Below are 26,207 nucleotides of genomic sequence, written 5' to 3' on the forward strand. Positions count from 1 at the left end.
CCTTTACTTCTCGAGAAACTCGCCTTGCTTCAGATATCACCGCTCGTAGCAGAGTTCTTCCTTCTGGTGTGGGGTTTCTCTTTAGATGTTTTCTGAAGATATTGACTCTGTGGTTCTGTTCTTTAACGTCATTACTATAGAACCAATAGTTCTTTCGTTTCGTGTTACCTGTGATAATGATTGGAATAGCTTTGTTCGCAGCAGCTGCAACGGCTTCCTGCAGATTGGTCTCGTGTATGTTCAAATCCTCAGGTGGCGTGTACGTTGCATACCATTTTTCAAGTTCTTCCTGGTATACATTCCAATTGGCCTTTCCTAAATTCCACCGAGGCTGCGCAGGAGGTGTAGGAGGTCGCGCCAGGTTTAGTGTCGTGACAGTAGCATAGTGGTCACTAGTAATCACCGGGTCTACTTCCCACTTCGCCTGTTGCTGGAGTGCTGTGGAGATGAATGTAAGATCAAGGGAACCTCCTAGAATGTGAGTGGGTTCCCCAGTGTTGAGAAGTGTAATTTCAGGTACTTCTCGCAGAGATGCAGCTAAATGGCGCCCATCTGCATTGGCTGGCCCAGTTGCACCTAACTCTGGATGATGAGCATTAAAATCTCCAGCAAGAATTAAATTTTCCTGCGTGGCCAAGGCAAGCACTGCCTCTGCTTCTAGTTTACGTCTAGGGGGCTTGTAGACGTTGTATATGAGGAGCTCAAAATTAGCCATATTCACTGTAACTGCTAGTACCTCTACTCCATCCCCACATGAAACCGAGTCTATTTTCTTGCTGGGTATGGTGTTTCTGACTAGGGTCATTAGTCCTCTTAGTCTCCCCTGCTCATACGGGAGAACATAGTGCTGATATCCAGCTAATCTGAAGGATTTCGTGGCTGGGAAAAGAGTTTCTTCCAAAACGATTATATCTGCTTTCGCGCTGATTGCAGCCTCCTGAAGTGTGTGTTTTTTATTTCCAAGACCTTGTATGTTCCACTGCAGAATTCGTAATGGCCAGACGACGGGTTCGGTTGGTGTTGCTTGTTCTACTAGAACTCCTCCTCGGAATCGACCTCTATATTCTCCGCCTCGCAAGTCGTGTCGCTGCAAATCGGACTGCATTGATAGTTCGTGGTCATCCCCGACGTTGTTGGAATCTGTGCATAACTGTGGTCCATCGCTATGTTGTTGGAAGCGCTGCAGGTCGGACTGCATTGATTGTCCGTGGTCAACCCCGGCATTGTTTGAATCTGTGCAGAACTGTGGTCCATCACTTTGTCGTTGGTATTGCTGCAAGTCGGACTGCATTGATTGCTCGCGGCCGTTTCTTGTGTTGGCGGAACCTGCGCATCTCTGCTGTTCAATACGTCTTTGTTGGCGTTGCTGCAGATCAGACTGCATTGGCTGTTGTTGTCTGTCTCCTGTGTTGGAAGATTCTGTTGATCGTGGGTGGTCACTGCGTCTTGCAGTTGCGTTTGTGAATGTCGATGTTCCGGTGTCTTGACTAGCCGACTGTTGTCGGTAGTCAGTATGTCCAAGTTGCGTTGTTTGTCCTCTTGTGCTCCATCCTGTCGGAGACTGTCTATTTCTCGTGTAACTGTGGTCTGCTGCACGATCTTGTCCATTATCACACAAGTGATGTCTTGAGTCCGTTGTTGTGAGGCGTTCTGCGTCATCTGTAGGCAATTGATAATGGTCTCTGCCATGATCTTCACGATGGTTTGCAGCTGGACCTCGGTAAAACTGTATAGCTGGGGAGTAGATTCCGAAAGTAAGTGTTTTCTGCTCATTTGCACTTGCTGGACTTCTGCAACACTTTCGTGTAATGTCTGATTCGGAATTGACAGATTCGGGAAATTTTGCTCTGTGAGAGCGGGTGGCTGTTGTGGCTGTGCACGAGTGTTCCAGACGGTGGTGTTGGTGGATGTACCGCTGGTCAGTGTGTTGACCCTGGCCTGAGCTGTCTGCACTTTTTGTTTCCGTGCAGAGCAGGTTGTGCTCCAGGCATGATGTTTGCCTCCACAATTTGGACATTTGGCTGTTGTGGCCTGGTTTGCCTTGTGCTTGGCAATACAGTCTTTGGTGGGATGTCTCAGGCTGCACACTCAGCACCTCTCCTGTCCTGTGCAGCGTGACTGATGGTGGCCGTATTTCTGACACCTGAAGCAGCGTAGGGGTTCCGGGACGTATGGCCTCTGTCGGTATGTCCCCCAATTTCCAAGACCGAAAGTTTCCGGCACATGTCCCATGACGGTCACCAGAACCTGACGCGTCACTGCCTTGTCTACTTTTGTGTGGCAACGTTCCGCACTCAGGACTTGCTTGTGTTCTTGCACTGGATCCAGGGGAAAGTCGATTGGGTATCCCAAAAGCACGACTCGTGTGCGTCGTTCTGAAGGGTCCAGCTTTACCAAGCACACAGGTTTCCCCTGCAGGACTCTTACCTTCTCTAAGTAATGTGCAGTCTGTTGGTCTTGAGGTGTCAGTATTATTTCTCCCTTCAGGTTGACTGTAATGGAAAGTTTGAGCTCTGGTTGTTCTTTTTCCATCGCCGTTACTACTCCATATGCTGTAGGAAAGTGGTCGGTCTGCATGATCTTGAATTTCGGAAGAAGTGCAGAGGCTGGCGATGTCTGGTGTGAGACTGGTGGTGTTCTTCCCTGTCCCATACTGCTGTCCTGCGGCTGGGCTGTGGAGAGAGGAACAATGGCCGACATTGGCTGGCGTGAAACCGGTGGTGTCCTCTCCCGACTCATACTGCCGTCCCGCGGCAGCGTTGCGGACAGAGAAGCATTGACTGACACTGGCAGTGTCAGTGTTACAATTCCATTTCAATGTTTCTGATTGCATTGATAAATTGAATTTTCATAGATTTTGATTTATTTTCATTTTGATTTAATTATTTTGTATGAATTGTGTTGGAATTGAGCTGTGTTGTTTTTCCAGACCATTCAATTCGTGAGAGTTGTATATTTTTATATTGTTTCATATATGCATTTCATTTTTGAACTGTTTTCTTATATTACAGTGATAGGAATTTCAGATCACTTGATGTTCCCAATTTTCATCACAACTATATTCTACCCACCTCAAGACTCCGCTCCAATATAGAAGCATCAAGAAATATGGAACAATAGGCTTTCTACAATCACTTCTATTCAATACCCATTGTTTCGTGTTCTGTCTTGTGTTGATGAAATTAATACCTTATTAAATATCACCTCACCCCATCCACCTCACTCAAAAGTAGATATAAACAAATCGGAGATGTGTAAGTTCTATTCAGTTGTGAATGTGTTAACTAAAGTCTTTGAAAATGTAATAAGTTTTATGAAACGCGCTCAAGTGTCGCATCAGACTAGAAATAAAAATGAATTTTGGAGAATTGATTTTTGAATTACCACCAACAGTGAAAAGAAATGTATTAAAGATTGAGAAAATTCGTGTTAGAATTATTAATCTTACTTTTTCGGTCATATTTAATAATATATGTCTACAGGAAAGACTGTTACCAAAATATACTAATATATATAAAAAGTTTGTGAGGGTACCACCTCTGGTGCCAATGTGGGGACCCATAGCCTCGGAGAAGAAAATAAAAAGTATTCAGAGGAGACCTTGTGGTTTCTCACTGAACACTAATATTATCTTCTCCTGAGACACCCATTCTTTTGTATGTACAGATATATATTTACTTTATTTGAACGTTGTTACAAAAAAGGAGTTACATATGGGTTACAAAGATGGTTATCATAGGTTGTCGAGTTCCTCCAGCTCCTCAGATGGCGGGCAGGAACCCTGGATGCAGTGCGCATTTCCCCTCCGTATCGCCACACTGAGGCGCTGGAAAAGAAAGCTTGCAGCTCTTGGGTCCCTTGTTGTTTCAACGAGCCTAGAACCCAGTTCCTTCAAAAAACTGGTAGCACTTTTACCCCAGGCGACGAGTGTCTCAAAAGCAATGGGGACAAAATTGTAGTGGTGATCCAGTTCTCAATACTTACGGCATTTGGCTGCTTCCCTGTGGGTGGCAGCGCCACCTGGTTGTGCAACACTGAGGTTAATGTAGGTGTTAGCCAGGGTTGATACGCACGTGTAGTCCCATACCAACTGCTTGCCATTCTTCCAGGGGTTCACTGTGATACCATCCGGGCGACCAATAAGAGCATCAGAGTTACGGGGCGTTAGGTAACGGGGCTCTCTTTCAGCTGGGCATCCAGCTGTGGTGAGGCTCCTCTTGATGATGTCGTTAACTTCATTGTGCCTCGAGTGCCATCCCCCTGTGCTTTGGCAGAGTAGGCCATGGTGGCCGTACCTGTCAGCCACCACCTCGCCGCAAATACACCTATATCTGGTGTGGATTGGGGCAGCAAGGCGGAGGGCCACAGCAATTCAGAGGGCGTGTGGTGTGAGACGCGTGCCAGTTGCCGACATTGGGGTTGCTAACAGGAAATCCCTTGCATGTGGTGCTGCTACTGCTGTGAGGCGAGCAATGTCGTGTTGTGTGGTTGCAGCACCCAGGCACTCTTGAGCTCGGATGGGCACATGTATAAGCAAGTAGATGGGGTCGCCATGGGTTCTCCCCTAGGTGTCCTGTTTGCGAACTTCTACATGGGTACCATCGATCAAAAAGTCTTAGTCGACATAAACTTGAATCGGCCTTATACTGCAGGTATGTTGGCGACATTTTTACACAGGTACCTGATGTCAGACATCTGCAGGAGCTGAAGGAGGCATTTGAGCGGAATTCTGTGTTGCGTTTCACTTACGAGATGGAGAAGGATGGGACGCTGCCCTTTCTAGATGTAACAGTCATGGAAAGGAGCGGAGGTTTCCACACTGCAGTCTACACTAAGGAAACACACATAGGAATGTGCCTCAATGCCAACAGTGACTGCCCAGACAGGTACAAGAGGAGTGTCGTTAACGCTTATGTCGACCGTGCTCTCAGCCACAGCTCAGGATGGAAGCAAGTTGACGAAGAACTCTGTAGGGTAAGGCAGGTCCTAGTCAACAACGGCTTCTCCAATGGTTTCGTTGAAGACATCATAAGAAGGAAAGTGAAACGCCATGCAACCTCTGAAGAAACAACTAACACAACACCTATACCCCCTATTAGACTATTTTACAGGAACTTCTTTTCCACAGCTCATAAAACGGAGGAAAGGGTCCTGAAAGATATTGTTAATAGAAACGTTATCCCTACAGACAAAAATCAGAAGATACAATTGACGATTTACTATAAAACCAAAAAAACGGCCAGCCTACTCATGAAAAACTCTCCAGACACAAAGAAGAACGCTTTAAAAGAGACCAACGTCGTCTATGCCTTCAAATGCCCTCTTGGGGACTGTAAGCCTCAAAAAACTCAGGATATAGGTAAGACAACAACATCTCTTTCCAGGCGATTAACGATGCATAAGCAACAGGGCTCCATTAAAGAACATATAATCTCTTCCCACAACCAAACCATCACCAGAGAAATCTTAGCAAACAACACAGAAATCATCGATAGATACAGCGATAGCAGGTGGCTTGACATCTGCGAGGCACTACACATCAAGAAGTCAACACCAGCAATCAACAGCCAATTAATGCACATCTATATTCTACCCCCTTCAAGACTCCGCTCCAATATAGAAGCATCAAGAAATATGGGCCAATAGGCCCTCTGCAATTAGTTCCATTCTTAACTTCAATACCCATTGTTTCGTGATCTATCCTGTGTTGAAAGTTTTGTTCACCTCATCCAAAACTTTTGTAACATATCACCTCACCCAAAATGTGGGTATAAAATGAAAAATGAAAGCTGTTTAAATCATAGCATAGGTAAGAACTCTGTTTAGTGTTTGCAGGTAATAATTGTGTGTGTGTAAACTAAAAGTCTTTGAAAATGTATTAAGTTATTACGAAACGCATTTAAGTGTCGCGTCAGACTAGAAATAAAAATGAATTTTGGAGAATTGATTTTTTAATTACCATCAACAGCGAAAAGAAACATAAGAAAGATAGAGAAAATTCGTGTTAGAATTATTAATCTTACTTTTTCGGTCATATTTAAAATATATATATATATATATATATATATATATATATATATATATATATATGTCGTACCTAATAGCCAGAACTCACTTCTCAGCCTACTATTCAAGGCCCGATTTGCCTAATAAGCCAAGTTTTCCTGAATTAATATATTTACTATAATTTTTTTCTTATGAAATGATAAAGCAACCCTTTTCTCTATGTATGAGGTCAATTTTTTTTTATTGGAGTTAAAATTAACGTAGATATATGACCGAACCTAACCAACCCTACCTAACCTAACCTAACCTATATTTATAGGTAAGGTTAGGTTAGGTAGCCAAAAAAAGCTAGGTTAGGTTAGGTTAGGTAGGTTAGGTAGACGAAAAAACATTAATTCATGAAAACTTGGCTTATTAGGCAAATCGGGCCTTGAATAGTAGGCTGAGAAGTGAGTTCTGGCTACTAGGTACGACATATATATATATATATATATATATATATATATATATATATATATATATATATATATAGATATATATATATATATGTATATATATATGTATATATATATATATATATATATATATATATATATATATATATATATATATATATATATATATATATATATGTCGTACCTAGTAGCCAGAACTCACTTTTTGGCCTACTATTCAAGGCCCGATTTGCCTAATAAGCCAAGTTTTCATGAATTAATATATTTTTTCTAATTTTTTTCTTATGAAATGATAAAGCTTCCCATTTCATTATGTATGAGGTAAATTTTTTTTTATTGGAGTTAAAATTAACGTAGATATATGACCGAACCTAACCAACCCTACCTAACCTAACCAAACCTATCTTTATAGGTTAGGTTAGGTTAGGTAGCGGAAAAAGTTAGGTTAGGTTAGGTTAGTTAGGTTAGGTTGCCGAAAAACAATTAAATCATGAAAACTTGGCTTATTAGGCAAATCGGGCCTTGAATAGTAGGCCAAAAAGTGAGTTCTGGCTACTAGGTACGACATATATATATATATATATATATATATATATATATATATATATATATATATATATATATATATATATATATATATATATATGTATATATATGTGTCGTACCTAGTAGCCAGAACGCACTTCTCAGCCTACTATGCAAGGCCCGATTTGCCTAATAAGCCAAGTTTTCCTGAAATAATATATTTTCTCTAATTTTTTTCTTATGAAATGATAAAGCTTCCCATTTCATTATGTATGAGGTCAATGTTTTGTTATTGGACTTAAAATTAACGTAGATATATGACCGAACCTAACCAACCCTACCTAACCTAACCTAACCTATCTCTATAGGTTAGGTTAGGTGAGGTAGCCTAAAACGTTAGGTTAGGTTAGGTTTGGTAGGTTAGGTAGTCGAAAAAACCTTAATTCAGGAAAACTTGGCTTATTAGGCAAATCCGGCCTTGCATAGTAGGCTGAGAAGTGCGTTCGTGGCTACTAGGTACGACATATATATACATATATACATATATATATATATATATATGTCGTACCTAATAGCCAGAACGCACTTCTCTGCCTACTATTCAAGGCCCAATTTGCCTAATAAGCCAAGTTTTCATGAATTAATGTTTTTTCGTCTACCTAACCTACCTAACCTAACCTAACCTAGCTTTTTTTGGCTACCTAACCTAACCTTACCTATAAATATAGGTTAGGTTAGGTTAGGTAGGGTTGGTTAGGTTCGGTCATATATCTACGTTAATTTTAACTCCAATAAAAAAAAATTGACCTCATACATAGAGAAAAGGGTTGCTTTATCATTTCATAAGAAAAAAATTATAGTAAATATATTAATTCAGGAAAACTTGGCTTATTAGGCAAATCGGGCCTTGAATAGTAGGCTGAGAAGTGAGTTCTGGCTACTAGGTACGACATATATATATATATATATATATATATATATATATATATATATATATATATATATATATATATATATATATATATATATATATATATATATCAAACATGTTCAAAATTATGAATATTTTTTCATGTTATACATATTATATATACTGTACATATTCTCCAAAATTCATTTTTATACATTTTTATTTTTGGTCTGACGCCTAAAAGCATTTCGTAAGGGCTTCTTACATTTTCAAAGACTGGTTTACACATATTTTGTGGTTTAAGATTCAGCTACTGGGAACAAAAAGTTCAAAGTAACACGGGCTATGGTGAGCCCGTAGTGGACTTACCTGGCACAGGAGCACATATCATATATCATGCTTATATTGGTTTTGGGTGAGGTGATATGACAAATGTTTTGGGTGAGGTGGATATAAATTGGGTATGAAAACATAAGAATAAAATTAACTACAGTAGGCCTATTGATCCATATTTTCTCTTGCTGCTTCTATGTTGGTTCGGGGTCTTGAAGTGGGTAGAATATAGTTAGGCAATAATTGGCTGTTGATTTTTGATGTGTAGTGCCTCGCTGATGTCGAGTCTCCTGCTATCGCTGTATCTATCGATGATTTATCGATAAGTTTCACATATAATCCCCAGGCACTCGGGTGTAGGTAAAGTAGGTCATTCACTATACACCTATTTATGGTGTATCTAAATTACACCAACTTCAAATACACAATAAAATCTCACAAAGGGGGTTCACCTTATCAACGTGCGTCACCTCAGACCTCCTGAGAGTTTCACACCTTACACACATATAACGTCACCTAGTTAGAAACATAGGTCGCTTCTTATGGTCTTTTGTTAATTCAATAATTATTTTTGGATGTGGGGTATTACAGGAATATCGAAACCCTGATGTATATTATTATTCACACCACACAGCTTATGCATTAGTCCCACATGTGTCATATGTCTACGAGAAAGAGAAACATGGATACAGTGCAATAATTTCAGATACGTCATAATTTGTAATAAGATATTTTGCCATTTCATGTAGCGTGAGTTTAGATTTATCTCTAAATGACTTAATGTTTTCACAGTATAAACTGAAATGCTGTAGTGCATGCCTGTCTTTGTCTACATGTTTTTTACTTTACTTGATCTGGATCCCAATACAAGCAAACTTCCAGAGATTCTTGTGCTAAAGTTAAATCTGAACTTTAACATCGTCTGCTATTGTTACTGATTTTGTTATTTGCCCAATACAGATTTTTCGTTGGACACATTGCATTGTGATCAACAATGGATCCGATAGCTCCTGTTTGCAATATTCTAATATATTAAATTCGTCAAAGAGTTCTCGTATAATGTCACTGTTAAGGGTTCTATTTGACTGCACAAGATTAGTTTACTACTATTCTGGTATTACTGCTGATTTGGCGCTGTCGTTGGTGCTTTAAAGTTAGACAAAAATGTCCCCAGTGACGTTGCGTACATACTGTGTTGCAATATTACACTTGTCAACATCAAAAGGTAAACTGCCAGAGATATGTGAAAGAACCTTTATATTATTTATATTCAAATGAAGGAGAAGGGCATAAGCCACTATACGTTTACTAGTGGTGCTGACAAGTGTTACTTAACACCTCTCCTAAAGTAAATAAGATGAAGACTAATGAGATATTTGGAGTAACTAAACTTTCTCTAAAACTCCATCACGAGTCTGGTAAAACAAGGTCATAACTGACAAGTCTGTTGATCATTTTCTTGAATGATGACAACTATAAAACAATATAGGAAGGTTGCTTCTTTCTTTGTTGTTAACAAGTGCTGGAGAGCATCAGTAATGTGGAAACACTTGGCTGGATAAAGCAGTGGTACAGGGGACCTCAACACGACACAGTTGGTGAGAGTCACGCGTTAAGCACCATAAAGATCTGAATTAGGACCAATCATTACATAATACTAGTTAACGAGCTGAAATAGAATGCAGATTAAATAAGATTCATCATTGCACATATTGTGAAACCCTTTGACTGCTAACTGTTAATAGCTGACATCCCAATGTGCTCTAGAAAAAAAATTCTGAAAAAATTATTATTTCTTATGACATTGTTAATTAGCCTTCAGGAAGCACAAAAATCCAATTAAAAAGTGTCTGGGTCTTGGGGTTTAGCTGTAGTGACCTGGAGAAGTTGCATATTTTTTAGGTAAAATGAGTTGAGATGCCGCATGCAAATAACTTTGTTGATTTATTTTCATTGTTTCTCACTTTATTTATTTAGTTTTTTTCATGCAAACAGGTTGTATTTGTGTGTTAAAGGAACTGTCTATTATGTATAACTTTGTAAAAATACGTATACATATACAGGTATAGATAAACAGACACCGCACATACTTATTCATAATAATATATGTATACATATTTTATAAGCGTAAATGTTAAAATTAAATATAGCACACATTTTGCCACAAATATATTCATGGTAATTTCTTATTTACTGTTGCTAAAAGTTTAGTGTCTCTTCTATGGTTGACCCTAAACTTTCAGACACTGAATGGTGATGTTGCCAAACAATGGTCATCATTTTCTTACTAAGGCCCATAGAAGGAACGTGAGGGACTCAGATTTTTTTTCAAGATGGGGGATGGTTACTAGAGTCTTGAGGAAGCTGATGTGGTCCCCGTGTAGCCGCGGGACTTTAAAATCTTGCACAGTGCACCCACACATCTTATGATGTGGTGAGCAATTCGGCGGCAGTTACTCACCACATCATATTATGTGTTGCGCAGTTTAATAGTTAAATAATGAAAGTGATCAAGGCAGAAGGAGGGTGTAGGAAAATGCTAAAGGAACTATATAGACCTTGGTGGCTACTTAAAATCAACCGTAAAGTGCAAAGTTTTAAATACTGGGGCATGGGAAAGGAGTCCCCAGAAACAGTGTAAATATAAGGAGAGGAAAACTTTCATTAAAATAGAAAGAAAAGACCTTGAGGTCAGCATAACTATTAAACAATTACAACAGGCCTATGTTTTCAGAATACCGTTAGCAGCATCTGTAGAACTGAGGAATGTTACGATTTTCTTTAGGAATCAAGACGAAGGAGTATTTAAACCACGCATAAAACAAATATGTGATGCAAAACCAGCATCGAAACCTTCCATAAATACACTCAATAAAATGTGACTAAATTGTGAAATGTTTATGGAAAACATGTGTCAAACATGACAGGATCCAACTGCAGTGCCGGGGACCAAGAACTGAAGCTCATCACGCACGAGAGGGAGAGGAGAGGGGAATGATAACCACATAACAAATTCAAAGACAGATAAGAAAAACATTTACATTCAAAACTATTATTAGTAAAACAAGATATGGACACTGCTCGATATTGAAAATGAACAGAGGCACTTGCTTGTTAACTTAAGACTTCTTACCAATGATAAAACTCTGAACGGAATGGTGGCCGCAAACACTACACTCACCTTCTATATGTAATCTGTTAAGATAAATGCTGGAAACTAGTCTACATTAACCAACCAATGATTGGAGAGGCGGGTCTCAGGAGCTGAGGTTTCACTACATGCATATCAAGAGGGGAGGTATATTTACATGAGTTTACACACACACGAAAACAATTACGAATATTTCGGTCATTCGAAGATTAAGTTGATGTTTTCTGTATAATTTTCCTTAAGAAGTAAATTTCCGGAGTGAGACACAAAGAGGCTCTCTCCTTGATGATAATTTATGGTCTCTTTTATCCTGCCATTATTGCTGTCTCCTTCCTTCTTATTACTGTCTGTCCCTCTCTCATTAATTTATCTTGGCGCATTTTTGGAGAACATTCCACAAACGCAGAGAGAAGATCGTCCAGTCACACACATATTCACTTGGCAGTTATTGTGTGGTCCCTCCTGCAGGTATTGTGTGGTTCCTCCTGCAGGTGTTGTGTGGTTCCTCCTGCAGGTATTGTGTGGTTCCTCCTGCAGGTATTGTGTGGTTCCTCCTGCAGGTATTGTGTGGTTCCTCCTGCAGGTGTTGTGCGGTTCCTCCTGCAGGTATTGTGTGGTTCCTCCTGCAGGTATTGTGTGGTTCCTCCTGCAGGTGTTGTGTGGTCCCTCCTGCAGGTATTGTGTGGTTCCTCCTGCAGGTATTGTGTGGTTCCTCCTGCAGGTGTTGTGTGGTCCCTCCTGCAGGTATTGTGTGGTCCCTCCTGCAGGTATTGTGTGGTTCCTCCTGCAGGTATTGTGTGGTCCCTCCTGCAGGTATTGTGTGGTCCCTCCTGCAGGTATTGTGTGGTTCCTCCTGCAGGTATTGTGTGGTTCCTCCTGTAGATATTGTGTGGTCCCTCCTGCAGGTATTGTGTGGTTCCTCCTGCAGGTGTTGTGTGGTTCCTCCTGCAGGTGTTGTGTGGTTCCTCCTGCAGGTATTGTGTGGTTCCTCCTGCAGGTATTGTGTGGTTCCTCCTGCAGGTATTGTGTGGTTCCTCCTGCAGGTGTTGTGTAGTTCCTCCTGCAGGTGTTGTGTGGTCCCTCCTGCAGGTATTGTGTGGTTCCTCCTGGAGGTGTTGTGTGGTTCCTCCTGCAGGTGTTGTGTGGTTCCTCCTGCAGGTATTGTGTGGTTCCTCCTGCAGGTATTGTGTGGTTCCTCCTGCAGGTATTGTGTGGTTCCTCCTGTAGATATTGTGTGGTCCCTCCTGCAGGTATTGTGTGGTTCCTCCTGCAGGTGTTGTGTGGTTCCTCCTGCAGGTGTTGTGTGGTTCCTCCTGTAGATATTGTGTGTTCCCTCCTGCAGGTGTTGTGTGGTCCCTCCTGCAGGTATTGTGTGGTTCCTCCTGCAGGTATTGTGTGGTTCCTCCTGCAGGTGTTGTGTAGTTCCTCCTGCAGGTGTTGTGTGGTCCCTCCTGCAGGTATTGTGTGGTCCCTCCTGCAGGTATTGTGTGGTCCCTCCTGCAGGTATTGTGTGGTTCCTCCTGCAGGTATTGTGTGGTCCCTCCTGCAGGTATTGTGTGGTTCCTCCTGCAGGTGTTGTGTGGTTCCTCCTGCAGGTATTGTGTGGTTCCTCCTGCAGGTATTGTGTGGTTCCTGCTGCAGGTATTGTGTGGTTCCTCCTGCAGGTATTGTGTGGTCTCTCCTGCAGGTGTTGTGTGGTTCCTGCTGCAGGTGTTGTGTGGTCTCTCCTGCAGGTGTTGCCTGGTGTCTCGCTCCCCTCTACCATTATCAGGCCTGGACGACCCGGGGGTTGAGCCAGCACATTGTCCGCAGTTATTGTGTCCTGTAGTGTTGTGGTCCAGTGTTGTGGTCCAGTGTTGTGGTCTAGTGTTGTGGTCCAGTGTTGTGGTCCAGTGGTGTGGTCCAGTGTTGTGGTCCTGTGGTGTGGTCCAGTGTTGTGGTCCAGTGTTGTGGTCCAGTGGTGTGGTCCAGTGTTGTGGTCCAGTGTTGTGGTCCAGTGTTGTGGTCCAGTGTTGTGGTCCAGTGGTGTGGTCCAGTGTTGTGGTCCAGTGTTGTGGTCCAGTGTTGTGGTATAGTGGTGTGGTCCAGTGTTGTGGTCCAGTGTTGTGGTCCAGTGGTGTGGTCCAGTGTTGTGTTCCAGTGTTGTGGTCCTGTGGTGTGGTCCAGTGTTGTGGTCCAGTGTTGTGGTCCAGTGGTGTGGTCCAGTGTTGTGGTCCAGTGTTGTGGTCCAGTGTTGTGGTCCAGTGGTGTGGTCCAGTGGTGTGGTCCAGTGTTGTGTTCCAGTGTTGTGGTCCAGTGGTGTGGTCCAGTGTTGTGGTCCAGTGTTGTGGTCCAGTGGTGTGGTCCAGTGGTGTGGTCCAGGAATGTATTCCAGGGATGTGGTCCAGGTGTATGGTCCAGTGGTGTGCTCCAGTGGTGTGCTCCTGGGGTGTGTTCCAAGGATGTGGTCCAGTGATGGGGTATAGGAGTGTTGTCCAGGGATGTGGCCCAGTGGTATTGTCCAGTGGTGTGGTCCAGGGATGTGGTCCAGGGATGTGGTCCAGGGATGTTGTCCAGTGGTATTGTCCAGTGGTGTGCTCCTGGGGTGTGGTCCAAGGGTGTGGTCCAGGGGTGTGGTCCACGAGTGTGATCCAGGGGTGTGGTCCAGTGGTGTGCTCCAGGAGTGTGTTCTAGGGGGTGTGCTCCAGTGGTGTGCTCCAGTGGTGAGCTCCTGGGGTGTGCTCCAGGGGTGTGCTCCAGTGGTGAGCTCCTGGGGTGTGCTCCAGGTGTGTGCTCCAGGAGTGTGCTCCAGGGGTGTGCTCCAGTGGTGTGCTCCTGGGGTGTGGTCCAGGGGTGTGGTCCAGGGGTGTGGTCCAGTGGTTTGGTCCAGTGGTGTGCTCCAGTGGTGTGCTCCTGGGGTGTGTTCCAAGGATGTGGTCCAGTGATGGGGTATAGGAGTGTTGTCCAGGGATGTGGCCCAGTGGTATTGTCCAGTGGTGTGGTCCAGGGATGTGGTCCAGGGATGTGGTCCAGGGATGTGGTCTAGTGGTATTGTCCAGTGGTGTGCTCCTGGGGTGTGGTCCAAGGGTGTGGTCCAGGGGTGTGGTCCACGAGTGTGATCCAGGGGTGTGGTCCAGTGGTGTGCTCCAGGAGTGTGTTCTAGGGGGTGTGCTCCAGTGGTGTGCTCCAGTGGTGAGCTCCTGGGGTGTGCTCCAGGGGTGTGCTCCAGTGGTGAGCTCCTGGGGTGTGCTCCAGGTGTGTGCTCCAGGAGTGTGCTCCAGGGGTGTGCTCCAGTGGTGTGCTCCTGGGGTGTGGTCCAGGGTTGTGGTCCAGGGGTGTGGTCCAGTGGTGTGGTCCAGTGGTGTGGTCCAGTGGTGTAGTCCAGGGGTGTGCTCCAGTGGTGTGCTCCAAGGGTGTGCTCCAGTCGTGTGCTCCAGTGGTATGCTCCAGGGGTGTACTTCAGTGGTGTGTTCCAGTGGTGTGTTCTAGTGGTGTGTTCTAGTGGTGTGCTCCAGGGGTGTGCTCCAGTGGTGTGTTCCAGTGGTGTGTGCAAGTGATGGGCTCCAGGGGTGTGCTCCAGATGTGTATGCAAGTGATGGGCTCCAGGGGTGTGCTCCAGTGGCATGCTCCAGGGGTGTGTTCCAGGGGGTGTGCGCAAGTGGTGGGCTCCAGGGGTATGCGCACGTGGTGGGCTCCAGGGGTGTGCTCCAAGGGTGAGATCCAGTGGTTTATTCTAGTTACGTATACTAGTAATATGTTCCAGTTATCTTTTTTTCTTTGCAGGGATATACCGGCGCCATCCTTAAGCCTCTGTCTGGCCTACTAAGTGTTATTCACTCCTCTGCGACTTAGGCGGTGGATGAGTATTAATGACTACCAGGAGATTGCTACCTACCTGGAGACTTCCTACCAAGATTCCAAAATGCTACATTGATATTACATTATTTTAATCTGTCATATAAATCCCCTGCATATCAGTGGAACTGCCTCTTCCACTCGTCTTCTATGTCATCACACTGAAAGTCCACTCTATGTCAGCCAAGATGAGTTATTTGACCTGCCACACGCTCCTGCACCGTGTACTACCCAGTGACTGGTCCGGCTCGCTGGCAGGCAAGTTGGCCTGCCGGCTAGTTTGCCTCTGCAAACTAGCTTTATTCTGAACTTTGTTCATATGTTTCTTGTTTCATCCTGCCTCTTACACATTTGCAAGGGCCAAAGCAGCATTTATGTTATACTTTGCATTTCTTAAGAATTCATTTTTAGATTTTCATACTAGTGACTGAACATATCTACTTTACAGGTGTAGCAATTTGTGATCATTTTATTAGACTGACTTTTAATTACATGATGTTTTATGCTCAAATTCCTGCTCGTAATGGGTAGTCTTCTAAACTATTGTTATATCTTAATTACTAACATTAATTTTGTCTCAACAGAGGTGACTCATTCAGACAGATCACCTCCCTCGGGTACTTATCTGGTACTTTGATTTGTGTTCGAACTTTTAAGTTCCACTTTACATAACGAGTTGCGCCCTGGCAGCCGTGAAGTGTGGACGTATTGCCTACCGTCCCTGGTTGTTGGGGTTGTTTGCTGCTTTGGTAGCCAGGGGGTGTGGGCGTCTCTGCCCTCCCTGCTGTTGCTGCCTGGCTAAGTGTTGATGTGGCGAGCTTGTGATGGGAGGCCATCTTCCCCCCTGTTGTAAGAGTGAACTCCGTGGGCCTGGAGTTCACTGGCCATGCTGGATACCCGGAAGTCGAGATAGTTATGTGTGACATGCTCCGTGTCCCAATGATGGCCATCTACGGTGTTGAGCTTATAACTGCTCACCGGGTTATTCTCAAGTTCGTCGGGGAGGAGGAACACCGTGACTTCCTCCGACGTTACAAGGGGCGTTCGTTGTCGGGTGGTGCCGGCTCTGTGTCCATTGCGGACCGTAGTGGTGCCTTAACGTATGTGAGTGTGCATGGGGCACCCCTGGAGTTTCCCGAAAACCTGCTCCGACGTTACTTCCAGAGGTTTGGAGCTGTCGTCAGTGTGCAGGTGAACACGCTCTCCTCAGGGAGGTATGCAGGTATGTGGACGAACATTTGTTCTCTGGGGATGTGCATGCGGTCAGATATACCATCTTTTGTCCGGCTTATGGGGTACTACGTCCGTGTGAACTATGCCCGGCAACCCCTTACATGTTTTTGATGTGGCCTATTGGGGCATCAGGCTGCCGGGTGCACAGGGGCAATGGTTGCTCCCGTCAACTATTTCCGGGAGGAGGATTTCCCGCTGCTCCCTCTGGAAGAGGACTCCGGGGGTGAGGAGGTGAGTGTCCCATTAGCTGATGCGGCTCCCCCTGCGTCGCTCGACATTCCTCTGATTGTTGCGGACCATCCTCCGGGTATTGCAGTGCCATTGGATGATCTTCCTGCTCCTGTCGCTGTCCCCGCTGCTCCCGTGGGCCTTCCTGGTGATCACTGCGAGGCGTCACCGTCTTCCTCTCCCTCGTTTTCGACTGCTGTGCCTGGCCCTGCGTCCTCGCCTCGTGTCCCGGCTGTGCTGGGTGTTGGGGTGGCCGCGAAGCCTCCTGCTGTGTGTGGCCCGGTTCTCTCTGTGGTAGAGGCTGCTGCCGTTCTGCGTCGGACGTCGGTTCGTCCGGCTAGTGGTGCCCGTGTTTCTGGGTCCACCTCTGACTCTGACGATATCTGGCCGGAGGCCAAACGTTCCAGGCGCTCATCTTTTGCATGGGCCGATGTTGGTGACTTCAGTGACTGTGGGTCTTCGGGTGTCGACGGTGTGGATCCAGATGCGTCGCTGTCTACGTGGTTGGTGGTGGCGGAGGTCCATGTGCCTGCTGGTGTCGGTGCCCGTGTCTCTGACGTGCCTTCTGTTCTTTCTCCACCTGGGGGCTCTCTGCAGTGGGGGGTGGTGGCTTCCTCTTTTTTTTTTTTTTTTTATTATTTTCTACCACAGACGTGGCCACACATTTGTGGCTTCCTCTGCCAGGGATGGTGTGGATGCTGGTGCTGGGCATGGCCTGGTGGGGACATTACGGAAGGATGCGCGCTGTCCGGGTTCCCTGCCATTGACTGTTGGTGTGCCCGTGGCCGCGGGTGCCCCTGTAGTGGTGCCCTCTGTCAAGTTCGTTCTTGTGAGGATACGCTTTGAGGCCCTTGGGGACGTGTTGCCGGCGTCTGTGATGCCGCCGGATCTGGATACCTTGTTTGCGGGTGTTTGTTTTCGGGGTTCTGGATGTTATGACTTCCCCAATGGATGTACAAAACCCTCGGCGGTGGTTGCTCTGGGAAGCATTTAATATGCGGTTCCCGAGGGTCCGGTTTCCGGGCAAGTATGTGAGCTAATATCCTGTTTATGTGCTTTGTGTAGTGTTGTGTGCCTCTCTGGCTGCTTGTTTGCCCTATTGTGTGTTTTTTTATGTGTGTTTCTTATCCTTATGTTCGCGTGCCTCTCCCGTTGTTTGTTGCGAGGCCGGTAGTTTCTTGTGCGTTATCTTGTTCATGTTCTTGGGTTGTGGTTTGTGGGTATTTTGTGTTGTATATATATGGCCTGTATTTTTTATTTTTATGTTTCTGCTTTACGTGTCTTGTGTTTTGTGTTATCTTTCATGTTGTACTTCATGTTGTGCTTTGTTGTCGGTCCTTCAGGCCAGTGCTAATTTGTTTTATTTGTTTAATCTGTTCCTATGTTTTGTTTTCTTTCAATTATTTGCATGCGTGCCTGCATGTTTACATTGCATTATGTTTTGTGTTATGTTCTTGACTTGATGCATGTTGTGTTTCTCTTGAGTTTTCTCCAGTTTTACTTAATGTTGAACTTTGCTGTCGCTCCTTCTGGCCGGTGGTTTTCTGTTTGCTTTGTTGATATGTTCCTATGTTGTTTTATAGTATTTATTTGCATGCCTGCATGTAAAAAAAACTTTACATAGCGAACTTAGGAGGAAGTATTGGACTAAAGATATTTTCGCATTCAGAACTGTGTTGTACGTTCAGGACTCGTACAGCTGTTCTTATCACAGTGTTGACACTCCCTGCATCCCTAAGCCTTCGTTCAAAGTTCATGATTACCTGCTCACGTAGGGAGTTTACTATTCTTTTACAGAGCACAAGGAGTGTAACTGCAGTTAATTGCCTAGACTCCAGTCGGACAACTCTTGCCCTTATCCTCACTAGAGTACAGGGTAGAGACATCTCAACATCGTCTTCATATTTTACTACCTCGAAACATTCATTTATATTGTGTCTCCAAGTCTTTACTAAAGTCAAAAACTTAGTTTTATTTCAGGTTATTATGTATAGTATAGTAATATAGCTTGTAAATTTATTTTTGTCTTTCAGGATAATTACTTACGTACAGTGTTGCCAGGTATACAACAACCATTCTCGTGCTTATTGCCACATCACCTACAAGGCAGTCTAGTAATCTTCACTTATTGGTTCGCCTACAAGGTACTCGCATTTTCTTCCATTATTATTTGTCTTTATACAATCTTGAGTATGTTTCGATTAGTCGCATCTCGTTCCAAGCCTGAGGAGGAGCTTGCGACTTTAATTCATGGTAATAGAGCTGAATAAATAACATTATCTACAGAGTATCACATCTCTCCTCCACATGAGGCTACCAAAGCTGAGCTTCATAACCTGATTCTAGACCACCTCGCTGACAATGATCTTATCACTTCAGAACAGCAGGACCAACATAAAGTTGCTGATAAATCTACACTCACTCTCATGAAATTAAAGATCGAGTTATCCCAACGAGACGCTGCTTCCGACGAACACTAACGGGAAATAAGAAGACAAAACGCTGCATTAGCCCGTGAACGTGAACAAGAACAACTCCGGTTCTACGAGCAAAAAGCTGAATTAGATCTTGCATGTGAATAACAGCGACTCCAGATATTAGAACAAGAACCTGCATTATTGCATCAACGCCAGCAATAAGAAGCTGAACTACACCATCAACGTCAAGAACAAGAAGCTGACTTACAACGTCGACGAGAAGTAGAACGACTACAAAGCCTAGCTCAAGAGCTACAACTCTAGAAACAAGAAGAAGAAGACGAAGTTGCCATCACACTACGCTTAGAACGTGGGAAATCAGACACCGCACTCGAGTACCGGTTTCAGGAGGTAGAATCCACATCTCAGCGTTAAGAAGCAGAAGCCAACTTACCGGTAAGTTTTAACCCCATGCACTGCATCAAAATGGTGACGCCTTTTGTAGAGACAGGTGGATTAATTTTTTTTTTCGAAGCCTTGGCCACTCAGTTACTCTGGCCTAGGGAACCAATGGTCAGTACTTCTCAGATCTCACCTTACAGGTAGAGCTCCCTTGACCAACAGTGCTCGTGCCACCGAGACTGACTACGATGTACTCAAGCAAGCAGTCCCTGATGTAAATGTATTTTCCACTGAAAGTAATTGACGACGTTTCAGGAACTGTGTCAAGACTCAGTCTCAAATCTACTTGGAGTATGTGCAGACAAAAACCAGGTACTTTAAAAAATGGCTAGACTAAGCTTAGGTTACCACCTTTAGTGAGTAATTTAATTAAATTTTAATGAAAGAATATTTGTGAAGAATACCTAACCCCATACGCCTATATGATGCAGATAAGGGAGGGACGAACCTCAGCAAATGTGCCCAGTTAGCTGATACAGTCTTATCCATAAATCGTTTGATTCATATTCCAGTAAACCATCTTGGTCCAGTCATGCTCCATCTAAAATAAGTCATAAAGACATTAATGATGCACTTAACTGCAGGTACTGTAAAACTTATGGACACCTTATTGATAAATATCCTAACCCCTAATTGCAGAACTATTAGCACTGCTTCACCTAAGCCTAAGCCTCAACCTTCTAAGCCTACTAAGATATACATGTAAATGTTCCTGTTACTGAACTTGTTGTATATGACAGACAAGTGTGTATCCAGGGAACTGTCTCTTCCAACGGTAGAGCATCCGAGGGAAAGAGCCCAATACGTATCTTGAGGGACCGAGCTTCGCTGCTGAGTAATTTACTAAAAGCTGCTGCACCTCAAGTCACCTACACTGAAGAAACCGTTATGATCACTGACCTCACTGCATCTACACCATATACGCTCGCCACAGTCCACTTGGAGTGTCCATTTATTCCTGGAAAGATGCAAGTCGCAAATCGGGAAAACCTTTCCCCATGCCAGGAATTCAACTGTAACACCGTTAAGGTGTTGTGTTTAGTTTTATTTAATATATACATAGTACAGGAGTCAGCTAGACAGGATTTGAGAGGAGCCATTTTGTCGGTTTGATAGTCACACCTATAGAGTGTTAATGATCACCAAGTGACCAAGGTCAGGTCGTGTGAAGTTGACCTTGTTTCTGCTAAGCTCATAATTGCAGGCGGCTAGCCAGGGGTGTCCTTCAAACAAGCCGCTGGTTAAGGTGTGGCTTGGTAGATGGCCAGGGGCTATCTACTTGTGGGCGGAGTTTAGTTACTAGGTTCCCCATAAATACTCGGGGAGCTGTAGATTCGAGAGAGACAGGGGAACAGCCAGCTGAGCAGTGGAGAGCATAGCCAGGCAGGCTGTCAGCCGGACAGGGGGACTCTGTCAACTGCACACTCTCCCCCCTCTCTATCCAGCTATAGGCAGACACTTGGTGAGTTGAACATAAAAGGTGACTTATTTCGTGTACCAAGATGTCGTGTGATCTCTAGGGCCGGACGGCTGTAGTGACTCAAAGTTCTGTGTGGTGGCTCACATTGTTTATCTGGACATAATGAATCTTCAGTTTGATTCCTTGAATTCTGATATTCATCATGCTAAATAAATACTTCAAAATTCAAATTCAAATTCATATGTTTATTTAGGTAAAACTTGAATTCACTTACTTTTCATTTGATTTTAATTGTGTTCCCAAGATCTTGAAATTTCTGATATATGGCCAGCTAGAGTATAGAATACTCCTGATATTATTGAATTAAAGAATCTTGCATGGAACATGGTTCCAATTGACACATGTTAATAACATCTTTGCAAATTTTGTGATACAGACAAGTTCCATTCCTTGTCTTGTATGTAATGAACTAGAATGGATAGTGAGTGAAATTTCTACTTCTACTTTCTACACTTCTACTTCTACCTATCTACCCTTCTACCTCTCCTACTCACTTCCTACTCCCTCCGCCTCTCTCCCACTTTCTCTTTCACCTGACGACACTCCTGACTCCTCCCACTTACTCCTGCCACTCTACCTCCTTCACCCCAAACCCTCACTAATTACTTCATTATTCATTTCTTTCCTTTCGTTTCTCTTATACGTTCGTGGCAGTGAAATGTTCTAGAGTTCTCTAGAGTTGGTAGCTGATGAAGTTACAAGGCCTTGTGGCCGTGACACCTAGGCAATCAAATACCTAGGTTACAAGGTGTGAACTAGAGAGGTTGCAGTAGGAACTCGGGGGGGGGGGGGACTCCAGAATAGTATACTGGGGCGGGATAATGGACAAAAGAGAGCTATTTCCCCAACCCTCCGTTACACAGCTTCTGGGCAACGACATAGCAAACCAACAAGACTCCACCAATTTGAGCATCTGTGACAATTTGAGTATGTGACTCCGTCACGGAAGAAAATCGTGCCATGACTTATGCAGCAGAGGAAGAGGTAACCGTGACAGAAGATTCAGCAGACATCTCCCAGCCTGTTCTAGTGACTACCCGTGCTCAAGCCGCTCAACCACCACAAGTTGCAACAGCTGTTCATCAAGACGCGCGAGGCCTCCCAGCAAATCTCAACTGGTTAGGCTTCTGGAAGTTACAACAAACTGACATTTCTTTAACTCCTTTGTTTTATCAAGCTCAGATTAAGACCGATGCCAACCCAGGGTTTTATAATGGAACTTTAGTCTCCGTGGTGTAGTGGTAAGACACTCGCCTGGCGTTCCGCGAGCGCTATGTCATGGGTTCGTATCCTGGCCGGGGAGGATTTACTGGACGCAATTCCTTAACTGTAGCCTCTGTTTAACGCAACAGTAAAATGTGTACTTGGATGAAAAAACGATTCTTCGCGGCAGGGGATCGTATTCCAGGGACCATAGGATTAAGGACTTGCCCGAAACGCTACGCGTACTAGTGGCTGTACAAGAATGTAACAACACTTGTATATATCTCAAAAAAAAAAAAACTAATCAAATATTGTACCGTAAAAACAGACCCAGTAAACTCAAGGTAGAAGATGACTGGGCTAATGTGAATCAGTTAGTGGTTCCAACAACTTTAAGAAAAGAGATTATCTCTCTAGCTCATGGCCCAATGTCTCATTATGGCATCAGTAAATCATATAATGCCCTTCTACAAGACTATTTTTGGCCAGCCATGGCACGAGATGTAAAATCCATTGTTAATACGTATCATACATGTCCAATGCCAGGTCAACGTATTGTTCCTATTCCAAAGGCACCATTTATCCTTATTCCTGTGTCATCACACCCATTTTCCTTACTCATTATTGACTGCATTGTGCCCTTACCAAGAAGCCCGCATGCTACATGGACATCATCACCATTATGTGCCCAACCACCAGGTTCCCAATAGCAATTAGCATTGCTATTGACTCCCAATAGTAGCATGAAAGTGTTAAGGGTGGTAGGAAGATGCAGCTTTCCTCGGCAATGCAAGGGGAATTACATGACAAGATATATAAGAACTTTCGGAGATTAGCGGTTATTCACAAACGAACAATTCCATTATTATTTATATACTAGCTGTACCACAGCAGCCTTCCTCTGTCACCCAGTCCTCCCCCACCATTTACCCCTCCCTATCCCCTCGTCGCCCAACCATTCCTTACTTCCCTGTCCCATCGTCCTCCCAACCATTCCCCACTCCCCTGTCCCCTCGTCCTCCCCACCATCTCCCACTCCCGTCCCCTCGTCTTCCCTTCCATTCCCCACTCCCTCATCCAATGCATTGCCAAATAAGATGATGTTCTATTAGAAAATTGGGAACGTCAAATCATTTGATGTTCCCATCACTGAAATATAAGAAAACCATAACATATTTAGTATATCGTGTGTTGGCCTTATGTGCAACAGATGGGGTTGTTTTTAAAAAATATGCATGTTTTTTACCTGTCACAGGTGTAGCATCTATACTTACACTCACGAAATGAATGGCATGGTAAACAACACAGCTAAATTCCAATGCAATGTCACACAAAATATTAAAATCAAAATGAAGATCAATCGAAATCAATGAAAATTCAGTTTGCCAAAGCAATCGGAAACAATGAAATGGAATCGTAACATATTTAGTATATCGTGTGTTGCCATTACATGCAACAGATGGCATTGTTTTTCCCAAAAAGTATGTTTTTACCTGTCACAGGTGTGGCATCTATATAGTAGCTATATAAAAAGTCGTGCGTATTGGAGTGGAACGTTGAGTCAAAATTTCAAAGCAATCGGTGAAGAACTTTCGGAGATCACAGCGTGTGTTCCTCTTACATCCAAAAGATGGCACTGTTTAAAAAAAAAAGCATGTTTTTCCGGTCACAGGTGAGGCGTGTATATAGTAGGTATATAAAAAGATGCGCCTATTCGAATGCAACGTTGTGTCAAAATTTCAAAGCAATCAGTAAAGAGGGTTCGAAGATTTCCCTCGCATGAAAAACACATGAAAAACCATTCTCATGTACCCACCTCACCGAATACCCACCTCACCCAAAACCAATGAAAAGCAACAGTTATGTCAAATGTTTCAAACACAGTGTATCAAGTGTATCATAAGTAGTGTTAAGTGTAAACAAGTCTTTGAGAATGTAAGAAGCCATTACAAAACGCTTCCAGGCGTCAGACCATTAATAAAAATGAATTTTGGAGAGTAAAATAAATTAATACATCTTCAGAAGTCCTTCTGAAAATGTATTAATATACGAAAGTACTTATGGAAATTCATGTTTCAATTCTTCCTCCGTGGTCTGGCACTGTCATATTTTTAATCACGTGTTAATTATCGTGAATATATATATATATATATATATATATATATATATATATATATATATATATATATATATATATATATATATATATATATATATATATATATATATATATATATATATATATGTCGTACCTAGTAGCCAGAACGCACTTCTCAGCCTACTATGCAAGGCCCGATTTGCCTAATAAGCCAAGTTTTCATGAATTAATTGTTTTTCGACTACCTAACCTAACCTAACTTTTTCTGCTACCTAACCTAACCTAATCTATAAAGATAGGTTAGGTTAGGTTAGGTAGGGTTGGTTAGGTTCGGTCATATATCTACGTTAATTTTAACTCCAATAAAAGAAATTGACCTCATATATAATGAAATGGGTAGCTTTATCATTTCATAAGAAAAAAATTAGAGAAAATATATTAATTCAGGAAAACTTGGCTTATTAGGCAAATCGGGCCTTGCATAGTAGGCTGAGAAGTGCGTTCTGACTACTAGGTACGACATATATATATATATATATATATATATATATATATATATATATATATATATATATATATATATATATATATATACATATATAACATGATAGAACCAACTAAAGTTATTAGATTAACAATAGGCATTCATATGAAGAGATCAACTGGCCATGACAAGAACTACAGTGGGAGCGAGGCTGTTTGAACGGCTCTGATGCTGGCTTTCATCTCTCACCAGCGCTGATTATCACGTGTGATCCATGCAGATTGACACAGGTTGGAAGTTAAATACCTTCCTGTAGAGACACACACGTGAAGTGTAATATCTTGCTTCTCTTCTGGTGGGCTTTACGGCACATGAACTATGGAAGACCACGAGCTCAAAGTGCCCTTTGAAATCACAATGATTCCTACCTCAAAGGAAGAAAATATCAGAGTACGCCGTGTTTACCCAACTGTAACGGAAGCAAATGGGTGTACAGGGAAACGTGATTGTTTGCAATAATGCGAATACAAGCATCGTCAGAGTTGGTGGTAATCGTTAATGTGCACTATTATTATAATGATATTAGTTTGTGCATCCTAATGGTCAGTTTTCCATTCTTCCACCAATCGTTTTTTGTGAGCCTGGGTGTAGTGAAGGTGAAAGAGCGCGGGCAGTGCACCAGGAGAGGCTAGAGGACAGCTGGAGCTTCTTAGGAAGGTCCACTTGGGTTTGTAACTCTTGCTAGAGTTTCAGAGCGCGGACTCAAATCCTAACCAACCCGCAACCTGCTAGCCTCTTCACTCTTCCGCAACCGATGAATGTTGTGTGGTGGCGGTCGCCTAGAGGTTAGTACGGCCGACCTCGTTGTACGGTACTGACATGATCTAATATTACTGACCGGAGCTCCCCTTGATCTGTATTCTTCTGGGAGGATGGTTGAAGCGATGCTAGGCTTCTCATGAGAGGTAGAATGGAAGACGGACGAGGTCCCAATAATTCAGCCAAGATGAATATCCCCAAATGCTGGTGTGTGCTGTGTCAGGTCCTTGCTAGGTCTTTTGTCTCTCTCTGCCCCCCACCGTGCATGCGTGTGAGAGGTGCGCAGAGACACTGCCTGCGGTCACCGTCCACCAATCAGGGCCTAGCTCCGTCTAATTCCCACCTCGGTTTATATCCAATATACTTTGCAAACTTCTGCGTTGTTAAACATAGTGGTAACCTGGTTTGGTGAATGCCCTATGTTAGATAAAGTTCTATTGGTCTGTCAGGCATTACTCATAAAATGCTGAAGTTTCATCTATTCTTCTGGAACCTGTAGGCCTATGTGTAATGTATTCGGGTTTGCAAGCCTACTACAGTTCTTGTGAGCGACTGTACATAACGAGTTC

Source organism: Procambarus clarkii, chromosome 15 (genome assembly GCF_040958095.1).
Source record: "Procambarus clarkii isolate CNS0578487 chromosome 15, FALCON_Pclarkii_2.0, whole genome shotgun sequence".
NCBI classification, from domain to species: domain Eukaryota; kingdom Metazoa; phylum Arthropoda; class Malacostraca; order Decapoda; family Cambaridae; genus Procambarus; species Procambarus clarkii.